At 41.0% G+C, this 26,173-nt stretch overlaps 1 protein-coding gene across 42 annotated transcripts in view; it reads right to left on the bottom strand.

The window, feature by feature from the left end:
* APBB2 (amyloid beta precursor protein binding family B member 2) overlaps nucleotides 1-26,173 on the bottom strand; it is a 381,324-nt gene that overhangs the window by 290,105 nt on the left and 65,046 nt on the right. For 27 of the 42 annotated variants that reach the window (XM_067036201.1, XM_067036176.1, XM_059067047.2 and 24 more), the window contains one exon: nucleotides 17,809-17,965. The exons of the other annotated variants lie outside the window; for them this stretch is intronic. The gene's annotated coding sequence lies outside the window, so the exon portion shown is untranslated. The remainder of the gene's footprint in view (nucleotides 1-17,808; nucleotides 17,966-26,173) is intronic. 42 annotated transcript variants of the gene reach the window in all.

Below are 26,173 nucleotides of genomic sequence, written 5' to 3'. Positions count from 1 at the left end.
TAGGAGGCCTTTGCCCATCACCACCTCTTAAGCAGCCCTCTCTTGCTCTAGCTCTCTCTCACCCCTTGATTTTTCTTCATTGGGCTTATTACCCCAATACATTATATATTTATTTGTCTATGGCCCATCTCCTCCCATGAGAATGCATGGTCCCAGAGAGCAGGGACCTGGTCTGTTAAGATCATCACTCATCCCCACCGCCCAGAACAGTGGGTGGTGTAGAGTCAGCACTCACTAAATCTTTGTCGAATAAATGATTTGGTTAGGGAAAAATAAAAAGGACTGCTGGTCTGCTTTCCTAATGACTGCAGCTAAATTTCCAGTGACCAAGAAGATATTCAGTAGCCATCTTTAGAGATGCTATAGAAGGGATTCTGTAAACTAAGATGAGTTTATGGAATAACCTGCCATCCTACATGAGGATTTTCCACACTACACATCAAAATCAGCAGAGTACACAGTAAATAATAATAAAAAATATATATATGAACAAATTTAAACAATTATTCAAACCAGAGTGGCAAAGATTTTCTGTAAAGCACCAGAGAGTAACTAACTTACACTTTGCAGGCCACAGAACCTTAGTCACAACTACTGAACTCTGCTGCTGCATGATAACAGCCAGACACAATACATCAGTGAATAAGCACAGCTGTATTCCAATATAACTTTACTGATGAACACTGAAACATGTATAACTTTCACAAAATATTATTCTTCTTTTAATTTCTTTCAGTCATTTACAAATGTGAAAACCATTCTAGGCTCATGAGCCATATAAAAACAGGCTGTAGGCCAGATCTGGCCTCTTAGCTGTAAGTCTCTGACCCCTGATTTAAATCCTTCCTAAGGGTGTTTTGGTTTTTTTTTTCTTTTCCTATAGATGAAATACATTCTGGTCCATACAATCTGTTGGCTACATAGTCTACAATTAATTAAGCATGGAATAATTGCTTTTGTTAAAGAATAATAAGCTGGATAAACAATTTATTTAGGTGAATAAATATTACTAATTCACTCTTCCAGGACTGTCTTTCCACCCAGATTTTGGTCATCTTCAAATATAAGCTCTGTTATCACCTTTTTCTTCATCTAAGTATTTTCATTTTCCATCCTAGTGAAGAAATTTCCATTTACTCTTTCTTCATTTATAGAGAGGGGAACTGTAACAAAATCTTAGGATAGAGAGAGTGGCTTCCCAGGTTTGAGGCAAGGCAGATTCCAGTACAGTGTTTTATGATGAAGTATACAGTGTGTTGTTGCTTATACTTTGCTTCCAAGTACTTTCAAACACACCCTGTTGTGTGGGCCCTGGAATGACAACTATTCTGATTGCAGGTGCTGCTAGCACTCAGGGTCATCTGTCCCCATGAGCCACAAAAATTTGCTGAGAAGGACAGTCTGGGAGATGGCACAGCCAAAACAAGTTATTTCATAACTTAAAGCAGAAGAGTTTAAATTGCTCTCAATTACAATGATAGCTCATCTCTCTTACGTAACAGCAATATATGAAAATAAGGACTTTGAAGAAGCACCCTTCATGATATCACTCAGAAAAGTCGACCAAAACACGTGTATTAACATCAAACCTGGACTTCCCTGGTGGTCCAGTAGTTAAGACTTCATGCTTCCAACGCAGGGGGCACGGGTTCGATCCCTGGTCAGGGAACTAAGATCCCACATGCCGCAAGGCGCAGCCAAAAAACCCCCAAAAAACATCAAACATGTCTATTTGACACTGGACACACAGTAGAGAACGGGAATACTTCACTATATGCCTTCGGATGCTCTCAATATCCTGATGTTGAGTGTCCCAGGAACCCAATCAAGAAAGAATTCAAGAGGAAAGTTCTCACCCCTCATGTTCTCTAAGCATAGGAGACATGGAACAAAACCAAAATTTATTTTAACCTAATTAATTATAGACTCCACTTGCCCAACCCACTGTGAAAGTAGATCTATTGGAATGTGGAGTGAAAATTTTTTAAGTTTTTGAAACACCTCTGGTGCTCTGTTTCTTGATTTTCCCAGTAAATCAAATTCAAATAAACAGGCTAAAGGAAGTCAATGGTTTTCCAACTCCTACTGTAAGTAACACAGATTTACTGTGAGATTTAAGCCCACAGATTTACTGTGAAAACCAGGGATTAAATTAAGCTTCACTTAAATTTCAAGATGCCAGAGATGGTCTCCTGAGAAAGCAGACTTGGCTTGAAACCCTGGTGTCTCACACACATGGCCCAATTCCCAGCAAAGACAGCCGTCCACAAAGCCGCCCTGTCTCCACAGGCATCTCCTCCGTTCTGCAGAGCTTGGACTACACACATCAATGAAAGTTGAGACATCAAGTCATGGAAAAGCTGTAAGATAAGCGCCTCTGCTTCATCTCACACTCTTAATTGAGTTTCTGAGGGAAATGGAAATGCTGACAAGGCAGGCAGCTTCAAACAAAAATGATCAGAAGTGAATGAATATACCAAAGAATCGCCACCAGAGTTGCCTGGTAATCTGAATGTGTGAGCATTCAGATCGACACATTCTTCTGGGGAATACCCAGGGCACCGGGGAATCACCCTCTTCCAGACACCCAGGGGGACTGTGATGCTGAAACCAGGTGATGGAGAAAGTCATAAGAAGGAAGTTTCCCTGCACAACCCTGACTTCAGCTTGTATTAGTTTGCCAGGACTGCCCTATCAAACTACCACAGACTGTATGGTTTACACAACAGAGGTCTCTAAGTCCAGGATGAAGGTGTCAACATCAAGGTGCTGGCAAAGCTGTTTTGTTCTGAGGCCTCTCTCCTCTGCTGGTAGGTGTCCTGGCGTGGTCTTCCCACTATACATGTCTGTGTCCAAATTTCTTTGTCTCAGAAGAACACCAGTCATAATGGTTTAAAGCCCACGTCCATGACCTCATTTTAACTTAATCACCTCTTTAAAGACTCCATCTCCAAATATACAGTCACATTCCAAAGTACTGAGGGTTGGGACTTCAACATAGGAATCTTAAGGGGACATAATTCAGCCCTTTGCCCTGCTGGAACCACTGCCATGGCAAGACTCTGTTTTTGTTCAGTTCTACCAGTGCCAAAGGCTAGACAATAAACTGATAACCCAATTCTCACTATTTTGAACATTAACTACCTTTCTTTTATAATGAAAGGATATTAACATTCAACAATGTCCCAACCCTAATCTCATTTTGATAACAACAAAAAAAAACCAACATATAATTTTCACTGCCTGTATAAATACTTTGTTACATACCAAATCCAATCATAAAGAAAAGTCTTTGGAGGTGGGCACACACTCTAAGCACCAGCTGCTGCCAGGCCACATTTTTTTATAAGCAATTTGCACTGCAACGAAGATCCAACACAAGGAAAAATCAGGACATTCAGTTGACATTCATCAGCATCACGGAAGGCAAGTGTAAAACAACACATTCTCACTTATGTCGTGTGTACCTTTTCATGCAGACACTCATGTCTTTGCGTGCAGGATTACGTACTGCTGTGTCAATCTGTACTGCCCACTCCTGATACCGAAATGGGTTTAAAAAATAACACTAAGTGTTGTACACCGAAACTAATGTAAAACTGTAAAACAACTATACTTCCGTAACACACACACACACACACACACACACACACACACTGACTGAAATCAAGACTTCTATTCAAACCAGGTATGTGACCAGGAATTATCATTAGCAAAATGTAACGTTTTAAAGCCCTACATCTAAATGATTACCAAAGTTCTTTTTAAAAGAAATACCAAAACCAGTATCATTTAAATGTGTTTAATCTCAATTTAAGCCTTAACAATTTATGACCTTATAACCATTTACATCCTCCAAATTTGACTATGTTATTCATCAATTCAATAAACATTTACTGAGATCGTACTATGTGGCAGGCAGCATTCTAGGGGCTAGAGATATATCACTAAACAAACAGAATCCCTGCCTTCCTGGAACTGACAGTCTGGTAAGATACACACATCATTTCCCCTACTGTCCTACAAACTCATTTACCTTCCCAAATTCCCTGACTGGGGCGCGGGTATTTCCAGCCTCCTAATTTCCCAAAGACAAAACTTAGGAGCTGTGTTATATTTTTCATTCTCTATCACATCCCTCCTGGGCCTCTAGTGGCTATTTCCCACCCTGCCTCCTCCACCTGCTTTTCCTAACACAGATAACATTACCACCTACAAGCCCCAGCCATCAGCCCATCAGCCCTGTACTCTTTGCCATTCACCACATCCTGTTAATCCCACCACTGGGGTCCCTCCCCAGTCTCTTCCAACCTCTCCACTCCCATCGCCACAATCCTGGTCATTTTTCATCTCAACTTACACATCCTCTCTAGAAGATGAAACCTACAAAGCAGAAACAGTGATCTACTCACCTTTGTATCTGCACCATTACTTGTGTTTGCACAGAACTCTGGACGCACTATATTAAGCCAATATACTCTGTATTCCTGGCCACCTCTGAGGGCAGGGCTTATATCTTTTTTTTTTTTTTTTAATTCTCAGTGACAGACATGCAGTAGATATTACGTGCCTCTCGAAAGCCACTGATTCGTTCACGCAACTAGTATTTATCAAGCACCCACTCGCCACCAGGTACTATGCTAGATGATGGGGATATATCAGTGAACACAAACCCCCCACCCCTGCCTTTTAGAACTTCTATTTACACAAATTCCTATTGTACAAATTTATTTTAGAGTGAGGGCAGAAAGATAATAACTTAAAATGTAAGTATGCAAAGTGTTATAAAGGGATAAGTTCTATAGGAAAAAAAAAATAAAGAAGAAGAGGGATTGGGGGAAAGGGGCAGGAAGGTTCACAATTTTCAATACAATCAGGGTAGGCAGGTAGGTTTCACTGGGAAGGTAACACCTGAGCAAAGATGTAAATAAGAGAGGAAGTTCACCAGGTGGATATCTGGGGAAGAGGATACGGGAAAAAGAAATAGCAAACATAAAGGCCCTGAGGCACAAATGTGCCCAGTGTGTTCAAAGGCCAGTGTGGCTGGAGTGGACTTAGCCAGGGGGAGAATATGAGGCAATGAGGTCAGAGAGGAAAGGAGGGGGCTCAGTATGGTGCCTGTCAGGTAACTGGAAGGACTACATCTTTTACCATGAAGACAGAGAAGTCATTTCAAGTTCTGAGCAGGGGAGTGTCATAGAGTGACGAGTTTGAACGGGATCACTCTACTGAGAATAGACTAAAGAGAGGCAAGGATAGAATCAAGGAAAGCAGCTAGCAGGTCCTTGGAATAATTCAGGCAAGACAGAATGGTGGCTTGGGTCAAGGTGGCAACATGGGTATATTCTGAAAGCCGAGTCAATACAGTTTTCTGAGGGACTGGACCTCGGAAACATATCTACATTTCTTCCTTTTCACTGATAATAACGGAGCCCCAGCCAAGACCCTGCTCCTTATTCCTAGATGGCTGTGGAAGTCTAGGATTTGTTCTATCCCATCTTCAATTCTCCCCCTCTCTTCATCCTACAAGCCACAGCGGGACTGGTGCTTGGAATGCTGCCCCCCGTCACAGCATCACCTGCTCACAGTGGAGCTCCCTTAGGGGCACAGACCTGCTCCGAAGCCCTCCACCTTCTCCGCACCCGCCCAGCCCTGTCCCAACACCTCAAACACCTTCCCATCACCCCACCTCTGCTCTCCATCACCCTCCCTGCTCCTCTCCAGTGCCCTGGATCTTAAGGCCCTTGCTGCCCTTTAAAGTTCACTGCAGGTTCCACCTCCTCTAGGACGTCTTCCCAGGATGGTCTGGCTCAGGCCTGTTTCTACCTTCTCAGGGTTCCTGTGGCCTTTACTGCCCATGCTAAACATCCCACATCACACTGGCCCATCTAGACTGTGTGCCCCTAGAAAGCAAGAGCCATGCCGTACATTTTTCAGGCATTTTTTGGGCAGCAATCATAACACTTACTGGCAAAGAACATCACAGGGAAAAATCCAAGAGTACAATGTTTGAATTATTTTATTTTTATTTATTTATTTATGGCTGTGTTGGGTCTTCGTTGCTGTGCACGGGCTTTCTCTAGTTGCAGTGAGCGGGGACTACTCTGCATTGCGGTGCATGGCCTTCTCATTGCAGTGGCTTCTCTTGTTGCAGAGCATGGGCTCTAGGCACACAGGCTTCAGTAGTTGTGGCACGCAGGCTCAGCAGCGGTGGCTCGCGGGCTCTAGAGCGCAGGCTCAGCAGCGGTGGCTCGCGGGCTCTAGAGCGCAGGCTCAGCAGCGGTGGCTCGCGGGCTCTAGAGCGCAGGCTCAGCAGCTGTGGCTCGCGGGCTTTAGAGCGCAGGCTCAGCAGCGGTGGCTCGCGGGCTCTAGAGCGCAGGCTCAGCAGCTGTGGCACACGGGCTTAGCTGCTCTGCAGCATGTGGGATCTTCCCGGATCAGGGCTGGAACCCATGTCCCCTGAGTTGGCAGACAGATTCTTAACCACTGCGCCACCAGGGAAGCCCTGAATTATTTTAAATGTACTGTCAACACTTGAAGACTGAGAGCAGTCACATAAAAATCCAAATTTATGTCTTCTCTTGAAATACTAGAAGATCAGGCAACACTGCCCCTCATTCCTCAACAGCTGAGTGGTCATCGTGCCCCCCACCTATTTTTTCTTTTTGGCCGCACCGCGCAGCATACAGGATCTTAGTTCCCTGACCAGGGATTGAACCTGTGCCCCCTGCAATGGAAGCGTGGAGTCTTAACCACTGGACGACCAGGGAAGTCCCTAATTGTGCCCTTTTCCCGCCTCTATGCCCCAGTTCACTTGTTTACTTTTCCGTCAGGTCCTGGTAGGCATGTGAGTTTGTGATCCCCATACTAGACACTGGTTACCTTGAATTTTTTAATTATCAAGTTCTTTTGGGAACTGAGTATTTATTGAAGGTAATATCAGTTTTTCTCACTCATGATATACTCTGACAGACTTGTTTCAGACATTTCTATATTATAAACATAAATAATTACATACATACACAAATACACACACATATATGTATTTTGTATTAACATTCCTAATAGATTACAATTCCTACACTATGGTTCAAACACCTTGAAATATGGGGGGTATAATTCTTGCCATGACTAAGTATAAGAGGGTCAGATATCAGTACAGAAGCTATGCAGAAAGAAAGGAAGATAAAGCAAAAATAAATGTTACTGATGAGCTATTTATCAAACCATTGTAGGGGAAAAAAGTCACTAAAATTCTTTTTAAACTAGAAAAATTCCATGGCCTTGCTGATTTAAAAACAAAACCTCACGGATTAGAGATCAAACTATGTATACATAAGGGATGTTACAATGGGTTTATTCTCCAGACAACTGCCTACATTCTAAAGTAAAATTGTCTTCTTCCTATGATTAAATTTCAGCATTCAAACTAAGACCAAAGGAGGTAAATCACACCATAAAGAAACAGATACAATGATTTCCAGAGAAGCCTACCAAGAGTGGAAGAGTTAAGCAGTTACTGTTACTGGAATTGTTTAGGGGAGTCATCTCCTTTGACCTATGACTCATGCCTGGGGTTTTAATTAAGAGAAAAGCAAAATCTGAACACAGAAGTCAGAAGATATTTAAAAGGCACCCTGACTTTATCTGTGTATCAGTCATAACTTCTACACCAAACAGGCAGGCCTTTCTCAGCAAACAGCTTTCCTGATGAGCAATCAGATTTTTGAAGACTTCCAATGCCACCTCCAGCCCTGTGGTCTGAAAAGCAAATACAATTCAGTCCAAAGCTTATATTTAAAGCAAAGAAACTGAGCATAAGGGTACACTTTCAGACATACTTCAGCACGAAGGGATTCTCTGTCCTTCAAATCACATTTGGTAAATATCTACCTTTCTCCTTTCTCTTTCTCAACTCAGTGTTTTAACTAATAAGCTTTCAAAGGAACGTTCACTGGCTTAGCACATACTTTACCACTCTTCCCATAAAAATTACCTTCTTCCTCTGCATGCAAAGAGGCAAGAAAGACTGACAAATGAACATGAGAAAAAAATTTACAGTGTTTTTACAAACATTTAGTAAGGTTTTATAAATTGTATTAAAACACAATGAATGGGACTTCCCTGGTGGTGCAGTGGATAAGAATCCGCCTGCCAATGCAGGGGACACGGGTTCGAACCCTAGTCCGGGAAGATCCCACATGCCGCAGAGCAACTAAGTCCGTGTGCCACAACTACTGAGCCTGCGCTCTAGAGCCTGCGAGCCACAAATACCGAGCCCACATGCCACAACTACTGAAGCCCGCGTGCCTAGATCCTGTGCTCCGCAACAAGAGAAGCCACCACAATGAGAAGACCGCATATCACAACAAGAGTAGCTCCCGCTCGCCGCAACTAGAGAAAGCCCGAGCGCAACAACAAAGACTCAATGCAGCCAAAAATAAATAAATAAATTTATTTTTTAAAAAACAACAATGAATGATTATGGTCATGATCATACACTGCCCAGCTAGCTCTTGATTCTTGTTTAAAAGGACAGAAAATGAATAAATGAACATGGCTAGAAAACTCAAATAATATGGAAAAGAAAAAGTTTTTCAGTGTAATATCTCCCTAGGGGGAAAAAAGGTATGTACCAGCATATATACAATATCTTCTTTAAAACATTTATACAAAAGGGAATGGTAGTCACATGATTCTGCAAAACACTTTTTCATTTTATATAGACACATGCACATACGTACAAATATATAAGTTGTATATGTGTATGTATATATAAAAATAATGTAATTCGAAATCAGCACACATATAGAGCTTTCATTCTTTACAAATATGCTATAATATAATATACCTTGTATAAATATCTTGGCATAGTTGTAAGTGAATGTATTTATGAAATTGCTGGTGATTTTAAATTTTAAACTATATTGAGAAATTGCTCTCCAGTGGCATCTACTTTATAATTCAATCTCAAACAGCAGTCCCTTTTCTGCATGTAATATAAGTATCAAAACAGACCTGCTTTGTCTCAAACTGCATCACAAAACTGCCAGACAACCAACCCATCACAGAACAAGTCAAGCTCTTCTAGACAACAGACTCTACGAACCAAACTAGAAGCATCACATATCAAAGCTGGAGGCTGGCCATCACAGCTTCATAAAGGGTTCTGCATAGCTGACCTTTTACTTTTTTCTATATTCTTTGTTTAAGACAAAACTGCAGGAACAGGGTGGGGGAAAGGGGGGATTATCATCTGCTAGGTATTTATCCTAGTCCATTCGGGATGCTATGAAAAAATATCAGAGACCGGGTGGCTTATAAACAACAGAAATTTATTTCTCACAGTTCTGGAGGCTGGACATCCAAGATCGCAGTGCTAGCACAGTCACCTTCTGGTGAGGGCGCTTTTCCTGACTCATAGCTGGCGTTCTCGCTGTTTCCTCACATGGCAGAAGGTGCTAGGAGCTCTCTGGAGCCTCTTTTATAAGGCAGTAAAATCCCATTCACGAGGGATCCACCGTCACGACTTAAGCACCTCCCAAAGTCACCACCTCTTCATACAATCATCTTCGGGAGGTCAGGATTTCACCATGTGAATTTGAGGAGGGGACACATTCATTTACGCCACAGCAGTGCTCACCTACGAATACTACCAGGGGAAAACCCTGAAACCGTCATAGAGTTGAATGCCTTGGTCCCTCCCCACTGTCAAATACCATAGGGGCCCCCAAGGCAGGCAGTGCAAAGAAGCTCGAAGCCCCCCAAACAACAAGGGCAGAATCAGGGTGGGGGACAGTCAGGGTAGTCCAAGGCTGACCTTCTTCCTTCCTTCTCTAAGTAGCTGCTTGGGAGGGTCTGATTCCCTCAGTAACCAGATACCTCCAGGTAACTCACAGCAAGCTGACAGAGTGCATGGCTGGGCCACATACCTTGGCTGTAAGATCGTGGACAGACTCCCAAACATGCGATGCATTTTTATTTCTGCCTCTGAGGGTCTGATTAGGTATTTTCCTCAGGTAAAAAGCCTTGAAAACCCCCATCCACTTACAACCTCCTACCTCCTGTTCATTTATCAAAAATAGCAAAATGCCACTTCTCCAGATTAATCTACATCCATATTAACCTCTCTCTACCTGGAAATTCCAAAGCATACTATTCATACAGTACTTTGGGCCTTTATTATATCATTAGTTATAATAATGATGAAAGATATATAAAGAGATACACACAGAGTTTTCTACAGGCCAACCACTTGAGAGGCTGTGCTTTTATTTACACAGGTATATCATGAAGTTTGAGAAAAGTAAGTTTAGATTCAAATTTAAATTAGATTCAAATTTAAATCTAAAAAAAGTTTAGATTCAAATTTAAATTAAATTTATCCAAGATGTGAAACTTGGATAAAACCATTTGATCTCTCAGCTCCTGAGCTGCTTTATCTACAAAACAGGTAATACTGTCTCTCTCATAGGATTGTTGTGAGGATTCTCCCCACCCCTGTCCCAACCCATCAGAAGTGTTAAGCCCTTAGCACACTGGACAAGCTCAATAAAATGTTACCTCTCCCAGAAGGGCTTGTATTCTGGCTCTCTCTCCCCCAGGAAATTTCATTTTGTTCCCTCTAGCAACTACCAAGGTAGACTTTGTTAATACCATTAACAAGTTCATTTGGAATTTAACTGAATTGCACTGAACCAAGTAAAATTAATTCAGCATCTCTTAACACTCATAAATGAATGCCTCCTCAAGGTCAGTGGTCATTTTTAATCCAATTTTAGAATCATCGAGGACCTGAAAGTCTTTGTTGGAACTCCAGACTTTCTATTTCTGAGATAAGCCTTTGGTAAAGCCACTAATTACCCTCCTACTTTCCCAGGCACGGCCACTGTCAAGCTTTAACCAGACACCAGAAAGGAGCCACAGCACTCAAACTATTTACAACCTAAAGTCGTCAAGAAAACCACCCTTATGAAACCAAGCACGGAGGAGTTACTAAGATTCTAAATTCTGTCTTCAAAGGGCCTCAGCAGCATGAAGAACGCAGAAAAAACTAATTTTTTCATTCTTAAAAAGGGCACACTAGCAAATTGCACAGAGCAATTTCCTAATGTAAGCTAGACTGATATTAATATTCATTTTCTAAATAAATGACTGGCTTGGATACTGTCTATGTAAAAACATCCAAAAGACTTATTTTTGTTTATAAATGAAGATGAATTCTTATCTGAGCAGATAGTAATCAATTTGGAAACTTCAGAAGTTCTGAAGTTATCATGTCATGAATAGTATAGGTCTTATTCAGACAGTATAGTCAAACTAAATGTTTTATTCATTATAGGTCACTATGGGACTGAGAAACTACTGCTTGTTCTTATATCAGTAATTACACTAAAATAAACTGACTGCATGTCACTGGAGTATGGTACCTTTGAAGGCTTTTAAAGGAAATCTAATACCTCACAGATTATTTAACATAAAAGATATAAAGACCAACAAAAAGTCAAAAGATGTCATATTCCAAATTCTATTAATATAGTACATATATTTATCATAAACATCCTCATTAGAGGTTTACACAAGAATGTGGTTTCTCCTAACGAAAGCAAGTTCCGGACATGCTCTTTATTCTTGCATCAGGCTCACCGAATGTGACCAAGTTGATCTGATTCTGCGACCAAATGATTATAAATAGGCAGGAGCCTTCACAAAATGTAACTGTACCACAACTCAAATTGCAATGGCTCAGCCATTCCGAACCCCTAACTTCAGTCAACACAAGGCTCTATTCAGAATAAAGGGCAGTTAAGAAGTTATCCTCCACCAGCCCTAGTATGTTTCAGGTTCCTAAGAAAAACAAGACCAATAGGACTGTATCCTCCTAGAACATTATACTACACTCCTCATAAGGTCATTCATTCATCATTCTGCAAACAGGTCACAAAGATTTTTAAAAGGGCACCAAAGAGAAAGAAAGGACAGAAAGGAGTGACTGGGTTAAAAAATTCATGATACCCATGTCCTAGAGAAATAAATGAAAGCTTACCTACTGTTTTTTCTTTTAAATGAAAATAAAAAGAGTAATTCCATGTTGCCCATGGGTGCATTTTTATGAAGTGACATTATCAGCCAGAGGACCGCAAGGAAAGCAAAGGGGTCAGGTAAGAAAACACGTCAGCTCTACCCAGGTGGAAATGAGAAGATTACAAGAAAGCAGGAAGCAGATAAGCCATCCTGGAGAACTGAGCCCTCCGGGAACAGGGAGGCATGGCTTGACCCACTAATGCAATGGCAGAAAACATGTTCTAAATCTAATCATGTGATTTTAATATCTGATTAAAGTCAATAGCAGAAGTCAGCTTTTAGCTATATGCCAGAGAAGAGAAATGTCTCTGCATTTCACCAAGATTAAATTTATATTTTTTCACATTAAAAATAAAAGTCATTCCCCAAACAAAATTGTAACTTTACTAGAAAACAAAAAAAAGGCCAACTGTAATCCAAACAGCATAATAAAGCACTGATTTTTTTTTCCTTTTTAACCTCTATGCATTCACAATTTTCACAGTTATAACTAAAGAAGAGATATAAATTTGCAGTTTTCCTGTTTCTAATATAATTAATTTTAATATCTCCACAGCAGTCTACTGAGAACCATACCAACACAAAGGCAAAAATAGCACAGGTAGATATAAAAATGTAGCTAGCATTTTAATTATATTACAAAAAATGTCCAATTTTCAGAAAACATAAAACCATACTATAACCCCAAAACCCAAGACATTTCAATTCATAGAGTTTCCATCTGGTAAAATAATTGTTTTGTGAAATTTACCTTTTTCTGTATAGAAGACCCAATTCATATAACCATTAATGAAAATACTTGAAATTCTTGAAATAATATACCAAATGTATAAATCTTTCAGTCAGTAATTATTGGTAATGATTAAGACAGAGGTAATAAAAATATTTAATTTAGTATGTTTTATACAAATGGATAATGGGCATAAAAATGCTTACCTCTTTTATGAAAAACAAAGAATTTTTTGGAAATTAAATAATCTAGAAAATGCATTTAGACTGATTTGCATTCTCTCCTACAACTTCAGATTTTCACTGTTATCCCAAAGAGAAATAACCAGAGACTAATACTTTTAACAGAGTGACTCAAACAGGAACGGAGATGAAAAGTAGCAAAGGTACAATAGTTTTGTTTTTTTTTTAAAAAGGGAGCTAGGGCTTCCCTGGTGGCGCAGCGGTTGAGAGTCCGCCTGCCAATGCAGGGGACGCGGGTTCGTGCCCGGTCCGGGAGGGTCCCACATGCCACGGAGCGGCTGGGCCCGTGGGCCTTGGCCGCGGGACCTACGCGTCTGGAGCCTGTGCCCCGCAACGGGAGAGGCCACAACAGTGAGAGGCCCGCATACCGGAAAAAAAAAAAAAAAAGTTAAAAAAAGGGAGCTATACTGCAGCTTAGGTCCATTTGAATTTTTCACAGAAAAATTGCATTGCATTGCAAAAACTTAAGTGAAGTGTGGTACTGGCATAAGGAAGAGAGTGCCCCCCCCCAAAAAAAAACCCTCTTTCATTTATGGTCAATTAAATTTCTACAGGGACTTCCCTGGTGGCGCAGTGGTTAAGAATCTGCCGGCCAATGCAGAGAACACAGGTTCGAGGCCTGGTTCGGGAAGATCTCACATGCTGTGGAGAAACTAAGTCCGTGCGCCACAGCTACTGAGCCTGCGCTATAGAGCCTGTGAGCCACAACTGCTGAGCCCATATGCCACAACTACTGAAGCCCGCGCACCTAGAGCCCGCGCTCTGCAACAAGAGAAGCCACCGCACTCAGAAGCCCGCGCATCACCATGAAGAGTAGACCCCACTCGCCGCAACTAGAGAAAACCAGTGCGCAGCCAAACACAAATTAAACTAATTATTTTTTTAAATAAATAAATTTCTACAAAGGTGCCAAAATAAATCAATAGGTAAAGGATAATCTTTTCAGCAAATAGTGCTGGAACAACTGGATATCCATATGGGAAAAAGAGAGAGAGAAAGAAGAGGAGAAGAGAAGAGGAGAGGAGAAGAGAAAAAAGAAATTGAACATATACCTGAACCTTACACCATACACAAAACTTAACTCAAAATGGATCATATACCTAAATGTAAGGGTTAAAACAACAAAAGTTTTGAAAGAAACATATGAGAAAATCTTAGCAACTTTTGGTTAGGCAAAGAGTATTTAGAAACATCAAAATCATAAGCTTCAGAAGAAAAAAATGATAAATTGAACTTCATCACAATTTTAAATGTTTGAGCTTCAAAAATACCATTAAGAAAGCAAAAAGAGGGCTTCCCTGGTGGCGCAATGGTTGGGAGTCCGCCTGCCGATGCAGGGGACACGGTTCGTGCCCTGGTCTGGGAAGATCCCACATGCCGCGGAGCGGTTGGGCCCGTGAGCCATGGCCGCTGAGCCTGCGCGTCCGGAGCCTGTGCTCCGCAGCGGGAGAGGCCCACGTACCACAAAAAAAAAAAGTCAGAAAAAAAAAGAAAGCAAAATGACAAGCCAGAGACTGGGAAAAAATATGTGCAAATCACATATCCAAAAAGGGACTTATAGACAAATAATCCAATATAAAAATATGCAAAGGATTCAAATAGATATTTCCCCAAAGAAGATAAAGGAATGGCTAAGAAGCTCACTGAGTTACTAGCTCAATTACAAGGGGATAAATTTCATAAATACCATCCTTTGTCCTTTTCATAAAGCTACAGAATAGGATGATTTCATTAGAATCTCCATAACATGTTACTTTGTAGTTCTCATGTCACAGTACAGTTTTCAAATCACTGTAAAATGACACTAACATCCATATTGGACAAGAAATAAAACTATCTCTATTCACAGATTGCATAATCTGGTATATAGACAATCCTAAAGAAGTCATATACACAATTAAAAAACTATTAGTACTGATAAACAAGTTCAACAAGGTAGAAGAAAACAAGAACAATATACAAAAAACAATTGCATTTCTATACACTAACAATGTATATACACTCTGAAAGTGAAATTTTAAAAATGATTCCATTTATACAGTCATCAAAAAGAAAAAAAATAATACATTGCAGTAAATGTAACAAGGAGGTGTAAGCTGTGTTCCCTGAGAACCGGGACAAAGTGAGAGAGTAGCATGGACATATATACAATACCAAACGTAAAATAGCTAGCTAGTGGGAAGCAGCCGCATAGCACAGGGAGATCAACTCGGTGCTTTGTGACCACCTAGAGGGGTGGGATAGGGAGGGAGAGGCAAGAGGGAAGAGATATGGGGACATATGTATATGTATAACTTATTCACTTTGTTATAAAGCAGAAACTATTGTTATAAAGCAGAAACTAACACACCACTGTAAAGCAATTATACTCCAATAAAGATGTTTTTAAAAAAATGAAAACACGGTTGAAAGAAATTTTAAAAGACCTAAATCAATGGAAACACACCCCATGTTCACGGATCAGAATTCTTAACATTGGTAAGACAGCAATATTTCTCAAATTGACCTGGCGATTCAACATGATCCCTATCGAAAGGCTGGTTCAAAAGGCAGGTTGTCAAAGCCCACAGTGTACAACACAAACAGTGAACTCTAATGTAGACTATGGACTTTAGTTCATAATAATAACTCAATATTGGCTAATCAACTAACAAATACATCACACTAATGCAAGACGTTAATAATACTATGAGAAAACTCAGGGCTATGGGTATGGAAACTCTACTTTCTGCTCAATTTTTCTGTAACCTAAAACTGCTTCCCCAAAATAAAGACTATTAATTTTTTAAAAGTCAAACAAGGTCAATTATAAAAAATAAAATAATAATCACAAAGCCTAACACTGAGAAGAAGAAACAAATCTTTAAAGTTCATGAGGCACTCGGAATTCTGCTGACACCAAAAAGCCAATTGACGTTTTGGTGAGAAGAGCAGCTGTTCCCCTGTGGTGTTCAAATAAACTCTGGACAACTTTTTGATAACCTCTCATTTGGCTGCTCCCGAAACAATTGTGTGTACAGTAAATACCAAGACTCTACTGCTGGCAAAGCTGTGAAATTATCTTCCTTATCTGCAATTAACTATACGCTCTGGAAAGCCTCCCTTTCTTTCAGACTCAAAAGGCAAGTAATTGAATTACATACAGTTCTAAAAATGTTCCTGTTTCTCCTTTGTTAAATAACAGCTCTCTGTGCTGGTCTCTCCCCAAGCCAGCAGAATGCATAATTCCCCATCTCTTCTACTCCCACAGAACTTAGTTCTTACCTCTAGTGATACATTTTTCACACTGTGGGTCAGCTAACCTAATACTGATCTGGCTTATCACTGCGAAGCCCCTGAGGACAGGGACTATGCCACAGTCATTTCATGCTAAGACCTCCTACCTCGAAGGATGTTTTTAGATGTAAGCGATGGACACCTAATTCAAACTAACTAGCTAACCTGCCGGGAGAGTGAAACTGGAGTTGCTGGCTTTAGGCGCTGCTGAATCCAGGGTCATAAGTTGTGGGTGTAGGGTGGGTGTATATGTCCATGTGTCCCCCTCATCCCCATTCCTTTTCCTCCATCTCCCTGCTCTGAGTTCCTCTGTGTTGACTTCATTCTCAGAAAGGTTCTCCCTACATGGTAGAAAAGAGGGTCACTAGCAGCTCCGGCTTAACAAACCCACAGAAAGGAAAAACCTCTTTGCAACAGTTTCATAACTCCATACCTCCATAACAGACCCTTGTGACCCTAACTAGCCAAGGTGATGTCACATGCCCATGAAAGAGGCAATGGAGTCACCTCCTCTAACAACACGGGCTGAGAACAAAGCAAGGGTGACTGGCAGCCCAGGGGAAATCTGGGTGATTTACTGAAAGGAGGAGGAAAGGGATGCTGGGTGGGCAAAGCCAAGAGACGTTCACTACTTCACAGGCTCTCAGGACCGCCGACTCCCTCCCTTTTGCTGAGTACTTATCCAGTGCTTATTAAGTGTAATGCTGAGTTAACCACTGAATATTCAACAGAAAGTGTTTGCAGTGCCTCTCCCTGTATGATATTCTTTCTCAGAATGAATTCTTTCCCACCTTACTGCCACATGTGAGGTTGTTTATGCAGTTTCCTTCTCCTGGTCCACAGTGAGGCTATGTGGCATTTCATCACATTCCAATTATTTTCAGGACATTTCTTCTCCTCCATCCTATGTATCTTAATGCCAAGTGCACACACTGCTGAAAAGGAATGTGTTGCTAGCTTTTGTTTGGGTGGGAGATAAAAGTAAGTAAAAACTTGCCAAGCAAACTGAAGGATCACACACAGAAGAGCCCCTCCCCCTCAAAAATTGGGCAAGTCTTCACAATCTACCCTTCTTAGCGTGGAAACACAAATGAGGGCAAGTCTCTGAAAGTACAAGTCCAGGCTTTCTCGAGGACATGGCTTTCTCTCCAAAATAAAGCCAAGATCATGGAGTGATTATGGGTGACCTCTGGCTGTGGCTTCCTATACGTTTGCTTAAGCTTAAGATACTCCTCGCTTTTCTGAGACAGAGGATGGGACAGAGGAGAGGAACAAGGAAGAGAAAGAAAGGAAGACCACAATACACTGTACACAGAAGTGTGTCAGGCTATACCTGCCATCTGTACAATGCTAGGAATCTCTCAAATAACTGGGAATGATTATTTGGGACTGTCTCAAAAACACTCCATGGAATGAACACCACCTTCCCCATCTGACCCAGTCCATTTTACCCAGCCTCTCTTATCTTATACCAACCTGATTTTGCTTAAGTTATCGTCTGTCTCAGGCTTTCACAGGAGCTTTCTTTTATGGATTTTCCATCCAGCAAATGTTTCTGTTCCACGGCTGGGCAGAGCCGACCACAGCATGCTCGGCTACAGACAGCAGCTGCTCACCCCACGGCAGCTCCGACCTGGAGGGGCGAAGGCCGGAAGCCATTAGAGCAATTCACAGTCACAAACTCTCTCTCTCAGGAGTGTATGCTTGGCAGGCTAATCCCCAGCATCTTCCAAACGTTTAAAATCATTAATGAACAGAGACAACAGTTTATAAGGTGTCCTAAAGACAAGTTTGGGCTATTCTGAGGGGAGGACTGAAGTATTTAATCATTACTGAAAACGTCTGTCCAAACACTTATGCTCTGTTTGCGGAAAATTTAAAAGCCAGATGTTTTAATTAACCACAGAAAACACGAGCTACAACTAAAATTTCATGAACACACTCATGTGCCCTGTGGAAAACCACAGGAATGTTCTGGCAAGGCTCAGTCTGGATTCTTGGGACACAGAGGGCTGAAATCATTCCCCTTAGGAACCCGAACAGAAAATTAACTTGCTCAATATGTTTTAAAAAGTCAAATGAAACCCAGATTTAATCTCAATCAAATACAAAAACATTTCAGGACTTCAAAGGGCACTACCAAAAGACACATAAGGGAAAGGTCATAAAAAATTCCAACGTGGTTCAGGATTTAGAATGTATTTTCAAGGCAAAGTGAATGGTGTAACAGAAAATTTTATAGGCTAAATAATCCAAAGGGGAAACTAATCATCCTTCATTTCCTAATAGGGGAAAACGATATATGAAAACCAATATTCAAGTGAATCATAAATATTATCAAATGTATAATATATTCAGGCAAAAGGAATCACTTAACTATCCTACTTCCTGCCAAACCTGTGGCCTGGCCCACACTAGCTACTATGCTTCAGCTTGAAGAATCAAGGCATTCAGAAAAACTGTTAAAATAACTTAGGCTCACTGATATTGCAGCTAGCAATTTAGAAACAGAAAACTCAAATGAGGGAATCCTATAAAAGCAATTAGTGAACAGTTAAGAATAGTTTAAGAAGTCTTTGTTAATTATAGCAATAGTTATGACAACATCAATATATGCCAAATATTGAAAGCCTGTTCAAGAGGGAATGAGACATACGTTATTTTCAGACACTAGGTCCACAATTCTATTTCTGTTAAGTCAAAGCAGACCCCGTCACCAGTGTGCCAAGCATAATATTACATTAATCTCCACCTTCATATGAACCTCTGTCACAAAAATCATTTTGAAAGGAACATGGCAGGAAAAAAGCAGATATCAAGTTATGTACCTGTGGTATCATCCCAGTTTTGTTCTATAAACTGAGTGTATACAATCTAAAGACTCCAAATTATGAACAATAATAGCTATTTCTTGGTCATGGAATTAGAAATATTTGTGTTTACATCTCAGTATTTTCCGAGTTTTCTACAATTAATACATATTGTTTGTAGAATGAGAATATTTTTAAATAAGGTTTTTCTTATTAAACAGTATGGGAATGCAAATCAGAAATGGGTATCGATATACTATATTAGCCTGATCTGTGGGTTTCCTCTTATCTGAACAATAAGAGCTAAAATTTAAAAGTCTTCATTTATCTGAACTCTGTAATTCTTCATTTAGAATTTCAAAACCCGAGTGTCCAATAACACTCCCAGGGCTGAACGACTACTTTTCCAGTAACAAGAAATCTTGTTATTTTGCAAACTTGTCACAAAGAAACAAGAAGACCCAGAGTTATTCCTCTCCCTTAACTAGTGCATCCAAACTTCTCTAACACTAGCCATGCCATACAATTGTCACTTAATTAAAAAGAGTGCCTCCTGGTGTTACTTATGATTTCACAGGGGCAGAACCCTTAATGAACACTGCCACACCCCATTTCTGATACTCCTAGCATCTCAGAAAACACAAAACACAATGGTTGAATCTTAACACTAGGGTACTTGGCAGTCCATCATTCTAAGAAGCCAACCTCCTCAGTTTACAAATGAGGACACTGTCACCCAGAGAGGTCAAATGTCTCTCCCAAGGCCACACAGCTGGTGGGGCAGGAATGAGAGTCTAGATCGCGTGGCTCCACTGTGACCAAGTGCTCTTTCCGCCACTACAACATCTCAGCATGCACTCCTCGAAATACAAGTTCGTATGAACCACCAGCACATGTTAAATTCATAATCAGCAAAACCAGTAGAATGAGACAGAAATTTATTCCATCAAAAATGAAATGCATGCAGGAAAAAAACCAGAGACTCAAAAGCTGCCTAAAATAGACGAGGCTCTGCCCAGAGCCCGTTCCGTCGGAGAAACAATGGTTGCAGTGTGCTTGGGCAGCAGGTGTCTTGAACAGAAACCGCCTGTCACGCTGAAAGCTTTTTGGTCCTAGTACTTGCCCTGCTGATGACAGCACAGTCCCACTGTTCAAAGCAGGACAAGAGGTTTTCAATAAGAGAAAATGACACTGGCACCTGTGAGCCACCTCTAAGAGAGAGGAGGGATGCATGCTCACCCCAGTGTTGGAAGTAAATGATCTACTAAATGACCAGGCATCAAGTCTGAGCCTCTTCCTTCCAAAACAACTCAAATTTTAGGGGAGAGATATTACTGATTTCAAAAATTAAGAAACAGAGTGGGATCATTTTGTAAAGTACAGAAACAGTGAATCACTATGTTGTGTACCTGGAACTAACAGTTTTATAGGTCAGTTATACTTCAATAAAACATTGTTAAAAAAAAAAAGAAAGGGAGGGAGGAAAAAGAAAAGAAAAGAAAAAAGGAAAGAAAGGAAAAGAAAAGAAGAGAGTCACTAAACACTAAAATAAAATAATCCTAGGGGGCTTCCCTGGTGGCACAGTGGTTAAGAATCCGCCTGCCAACGCAGGGGACACGGGTTCAAGCCCTGGTCCTGGAAGATCCCACATGCCGCGGAGCAACGAAGCCCAGGCACCACAACTACCGAGTCTGTGCTCTACAGCCCGTGTGCCACAACTACTGAAGCCCGCGCACCTAGGGCCCGTGTTCACAACGGGGGACGCCACTGGAATGGGAACCCTGCGCACCGCAGGGAAGAGTAGCCCCCGCTTGTGGCAACTAGAGAAAGCCCATGTGCAGCAACGAAGACCCAACGCAGACAAAAATAAATAAATTAAATAAGTAAATTTATTTTTTTTTTTAAATAATGCTTTTTTAAAAAAATAATAATGCTTCTTATCTTACGCCTGCTACAAGCTTGGGGATGAGCAGGACTCTTCTCCCTTCCTCTAAGTGATGTACAGGAACACTGCTCACCTCCACTTCTTTCTCAGTGTTTACCTACAGCGTCCATGCCACACCAGTCAGAAACCTACGAGTCCCACAAAATGTGAACAGCCTGAAGAGCAAGGGAGAAGAGAGGACAGATGGCAGTGACAAACTCAGAAACACTCCCTGAAAAGCATTCACTGAGTTCCCTCCGTCACCCCTTGCCTACCGTGCAGCAGGGCCACAAAGGCAGGAACTGTGAAGCCACTAATTAAAAAGCCACATCCAGGGATGACGTGAGCTCCCTTTGTGAGTGCCGGGACCAATACAATGGCTCCGTCCCGCCTCATCTCAGGAGTCAGGCACCCTCGAAAAAGAAAACAAGAATTTTTTCCGCCCCAAACTGCTCCTAAAGTCCCCACCATCTATTCCCACGGCTGGATCCTGAAGGAAAGACAAGATCGACAGTTTATTCATTCTTTTCTGTGCCTCAGATAGGATGCTAAAGGTTAATGTCCACAGATGGCAAAAGAAATCAGATTCTTGTTGCTATTTCACAATGAAATCAAAGCTTGGTGGTGAGTATTGTTCAAGAAACTCTTTGAAGTCATTTGTAAGGTAATGGCAGTAAGTTTAAATTTAGCAGTCTGGTAGAATAAACTCTGACCTGCCAATCAATTTGGCCATAATCTTGCTGAAGTCAACAAATTATCTTTCTCAACAGAGACTAAACAAATTAGAATTAGATTGGATGCATTGATTTTTTTTTTTTTTTTTTTTTTTTTGCGGTACGCGGGCCTCTCACTGTTGTGGCCTCTCCCGTTGCGGAGCACAGGCTCCGGACGCGCAGGCTCAGCGGCCATGGCTCACGGGCCCAGCCGCTCCGCGGCATGTGGGATCTTCCCTGACCGGGGCACGAACCCGTGTCCCCTGCATCGGCAGGCGGACTCTCAACCACTGCACCACCAGGGAAGCCCCGGATGCACTGATTTTGAAATCCTTTCTTACTTGGAACTTTGGCTATGTGTTGTTTGGTTCTTTAGCTTCAGTGAATGCCTTTGGCAAAACGTACCCCCAGACCCTGCCATCATCCTAGAATCTTAAACGGATGGCCAGCATTTTTTTTTCCCTATTTTAACATCAAAGAGAAAGCTTCTCCTTCTTGAGCCTGATTCCAGAAATATCAGCCAAGCCAATTCAATACTTCTGAAATTTCTCTCTCAAAATGATCAGGCAAGAATATGTCAGAGAACATTCCTCTCATGGCACTGGAAATTTGATTTTAAAAAATCTTAGATTGGCTGTTCCGGAAAGAACAAGGGGCAAAGAAATCAGCAGACATAGAGGTCGTGGTCCCAGCTCTGCTACTTATGATCCAAGGCTTTCTGGAATAACTAATTTACACTCTTTAACCTTAGTTCCATCATTTGTAAAACAGCCAGCTTCATGGGATTGTCAACCAATGAAACCAAATATAAACACATTACAGAAATTTTTTAAGCTTTATGTACTCATTCAACAAATATTTACTTAAGAAACTACAAAGGTGCCAGATACAGCACTGTGGATACAACCATGAACAAGAGACCCAGTCCCTTCCTGCAAGGACCTAAGTGAAGGGACTCAGTGTGATTTGTGAGAGGCACAGGGGCCATGGGAACATGCAGGCAGCCTCTAACCTGAATAACAGACAAATTTCAGGTATTGTGACCTTCACAAGCCCTTGAGGAAATTTCTCGGTGAGAAGTGGTAGATGTGGTTTTTAGCTTGGGTTGGTTAATTATTACCTCATTCACTTCGTACAGTTTTATTAAACACTCACTATGTGTCAAGCACTATTCTAGGCACTGGGGGTTTAGCATTGAACAAAATTTCTGCCCTAATGAAGATGACATTTCCTCATCCAAATGAAATGCAAAATACATGAACTAAACAGATTTAACTAGCAAGACTACTTCTGCTGCAATACAATGATTTTTTTTCACCAAAATATCCACACACAAAAGTTAAAAGAAATATTCTAATTGATCTAAATACACTAAATATTTTATTTCTTAAATCTCACAGGCTACACTTTACAATATACCAAATAACTGCCATCATATGAAAGGCACTCTTAGGTCTGAGGGATTAAATTTGTGTATTTTGGCATGGAGAACACTCCCACATCTTTCCCCCCTCCCAAGGAAAAAGAACAAATGCTGGAATCTATCCAAATACAACCTCAGTTTTAACAGGGGGAATATAAGTTATTTTAGAAGCATTTCCTGTAGTCATTTTTTTCAAAGGATAAAAAAAGTTGAATTATTAATTTTAGTGTAACCTGAAGTTCAATTTTAACATGCCAAATGTCTGCCTTTACAAAGTTTCTTTAAAAAATCTATTTAAAAGAGATTGGGGGGGAGGTGCTGAGAACTAGGCTGTCCAGGAGATAAGTCAACCCAACTGTCTAAAAATTCAATATGGGATGATGGGGAGGTAGATGAGGAAAGGAGGAGAAAGAGAAAGGAAGGTACAGGAGTGAACAGTCACACAATGATCTCTTGGATTAAAAACCTGAAAGCTCACATACTCAACAAATACCAAGAGCCAATGTTCAAAATACTGTAGAGCAAAGAAGAATGTAAATATGCAGGTAAAAAAAATGACCAAAATGCTACTCAGCCCAAGAGTAAGGGTTCCTAAACCTGGAGTTCCTACCGAAAAATATAAAGTCCAAAGCCCAGGTGCTCTGATGTACTAGGTCTGGGGTAGTGTTCACGAATCTTTATTTTTCTAACTGGCCCCAAATGATGCTGATGAACACCATTCCCACAGCTGGGAACCACTGATACAGTGTATTTCCTTATTGAAAAAAAGTACTGGAATGTTTTTATTATAATAATGAATAACTCTTTTGCTAAGTGCTTTCTATTAATCTTCACATCCATCCTGAAGTAGGAACTATTATTATGCCTATTTTAAAATGGGGAAACTTGAAGCATGAAGCGGTCAAATAACTTGACTGATGTTACACAGCTTTTAAATCAAGAATCTGGGATTTTTGCCCAAGTCTTATCTGCTGCATATTTTCTTAGCACTCTGATCTGGTGAACTTTAGCAAGCTAAATCTGTTTCCCACTCTGTAGTCTAAGGATGGCATATGATTAATCATCTTAATAATATACCATAGGCATTGATACAGAACTTAAATCCAAAAATTCAGTAATAAACTGGATAACCTGAGATAATGTTGGAAAAATCATATATAAAGTGTGGTCTACTCAGAGCATTAGGGAGGCATCTGGACAGGTACGCAGTTATTTTAACTGCCTTCCATTCCAACTTAAGATCAGTAGAAGTATGCTTCTCATCTTAGGGAACACATGCTCCTTCACCAACATTAGCCCTTTACCTAGAAAAAAGCTGGACACAGTGAAGTCGGCCTCATGAGAAGTTACTGCCAAGGGCTTCACACCTTCTCACAATTTCATGCTGTTGTTAGTGTTACTCCACCTGCCTAGACCGTCTCACCCTACTACTCTGATGTGCCAATTACTTGTCCTTTGAGGCCCAGCCCAAATATCACCTCCTTCTTGAAGGCTTCTCAGATGCTCTGGAGGAAATAATCACTGATGCCCTTGTGATTCTCAGTGCTTCTCCCATCATATAGGGCAGGCTGATGCTTATTCAGGAATACAGATGCCTTATCTTAACAGAGTCCTTACAGCATCTCACCTCCTCACCCTTTGTTCTCAGGTGGCCTGAGTTCTCTCTGGTTCTTCCCCACCTCTCTGAAAGTTCTTTCTTGGGCTCCTTCTTAGGCTCCTTTCTATGTGACCACTAGAATATCAAATGGTGTTGTTCACCAAGGCTTCATCCTGACTCTCCTCACACTTCATACAAACTTTCTGGGTGACTTCGACCATGATGCCAAGTCCAGCTACCAGGACAGTCTGAAGACGCCCATCCGATACATCACCCATTCATTCATCAAACATTTATTGAGACACGCTCTATGCCAAGCACACACCATGCTTTCTCTCTCTTGACTGTTCTATGTCCAACCTACTTGGATCTCAATTCCTGGTTCATTCATGCTCTAACTCCATATTGCATCCATTCTAAGAGGCACATTTCTTCCATTTTCACACAGGTAATATGGAGATGTGCCTTACAAAAACAGCATCTTAAAAAAATTTTTTTTTTTTGCGGTATGCAGGCCTCTCACTGTTGTGGCCTCTCCCGCTGAGGAGCACAGGCTCCGGACGCGCAGGCCCAGTGGCCATGGCTCACGGGCTTAGTTGCTCCGCGGCATGTGGGATCTTCCCGGACCAGGGCACGAACCGGTGTCTCCTGCATCGGCAGGCGGATTCTCAACCACTGCGCCACCAGGGAAGCCCTTAAAAAATTTTGGCGATGTTTTTCTCAAAATCTTATACACATAGTATAATGGTGGCTCTTATAAACAGTGGCAACTTAAATCAATGAACCGCAGAGATTATCTTAGTGTATTTCCCTTCCATTATTCCACAACAGAGCTATCCAACAGAACTTTCTTCGATGATGGAAATGTGCCATATTTGTCTTGTTCAATAGAGTAGTCACTATCCACATGTGCCTTGAAATTTGGCTAATATGACTGAGGAACTAAATTTAATTTTAATGAGATTTATCTACAAGTTTACCAATTTCTTTATCATTCCTTTTCGCATTTCAGACTTTCCTTCTGGAATCACTTTCTTCTCCATGAAGCACATCCTTTACGAAGTTTCTTAGTAAAGGTCGGCTGTGGTAAGGTTTAATTTTTTTGGAAAGCATATTTTGCCTTTTTCTTGAATGACAGTTTTGCTGATATACAACCAATAGTAATTTCTTTTAGCATTTTGAAAATATTTTTCCAGCTTCCATTATTGCTGAGAAGTCAGCTGTCAGTCTATTATTCCCTTGATTAACAATCTCTCTTTCTTTTCTGGGTATTCTTAAAATCATCTTTCTTATTTTGGTGGATTTAAGTTTTCCTGTGTCTAGATGTGGATTTGTTTGTTTATCCCATTGGTATATGCTGTGCTTCCCCCCTTA

This window comes from Kogia breviceps, chromosome 6 (assembly GCF_026419965.1).
Source record: "Kogia breviceps isolate mKogBre1 chromosome 6, mKogBre1 haplotype 1, whole genome shotgun sequence".
NCBI lineage: Eukaryota > Metazoa > Chordata > Mammalia > Artiodactyla > Physeteridae > Kogia > Kogia breviceps.
This window is presented reverse-complemented; position numbering and strand designations above follow the sequence as displayed.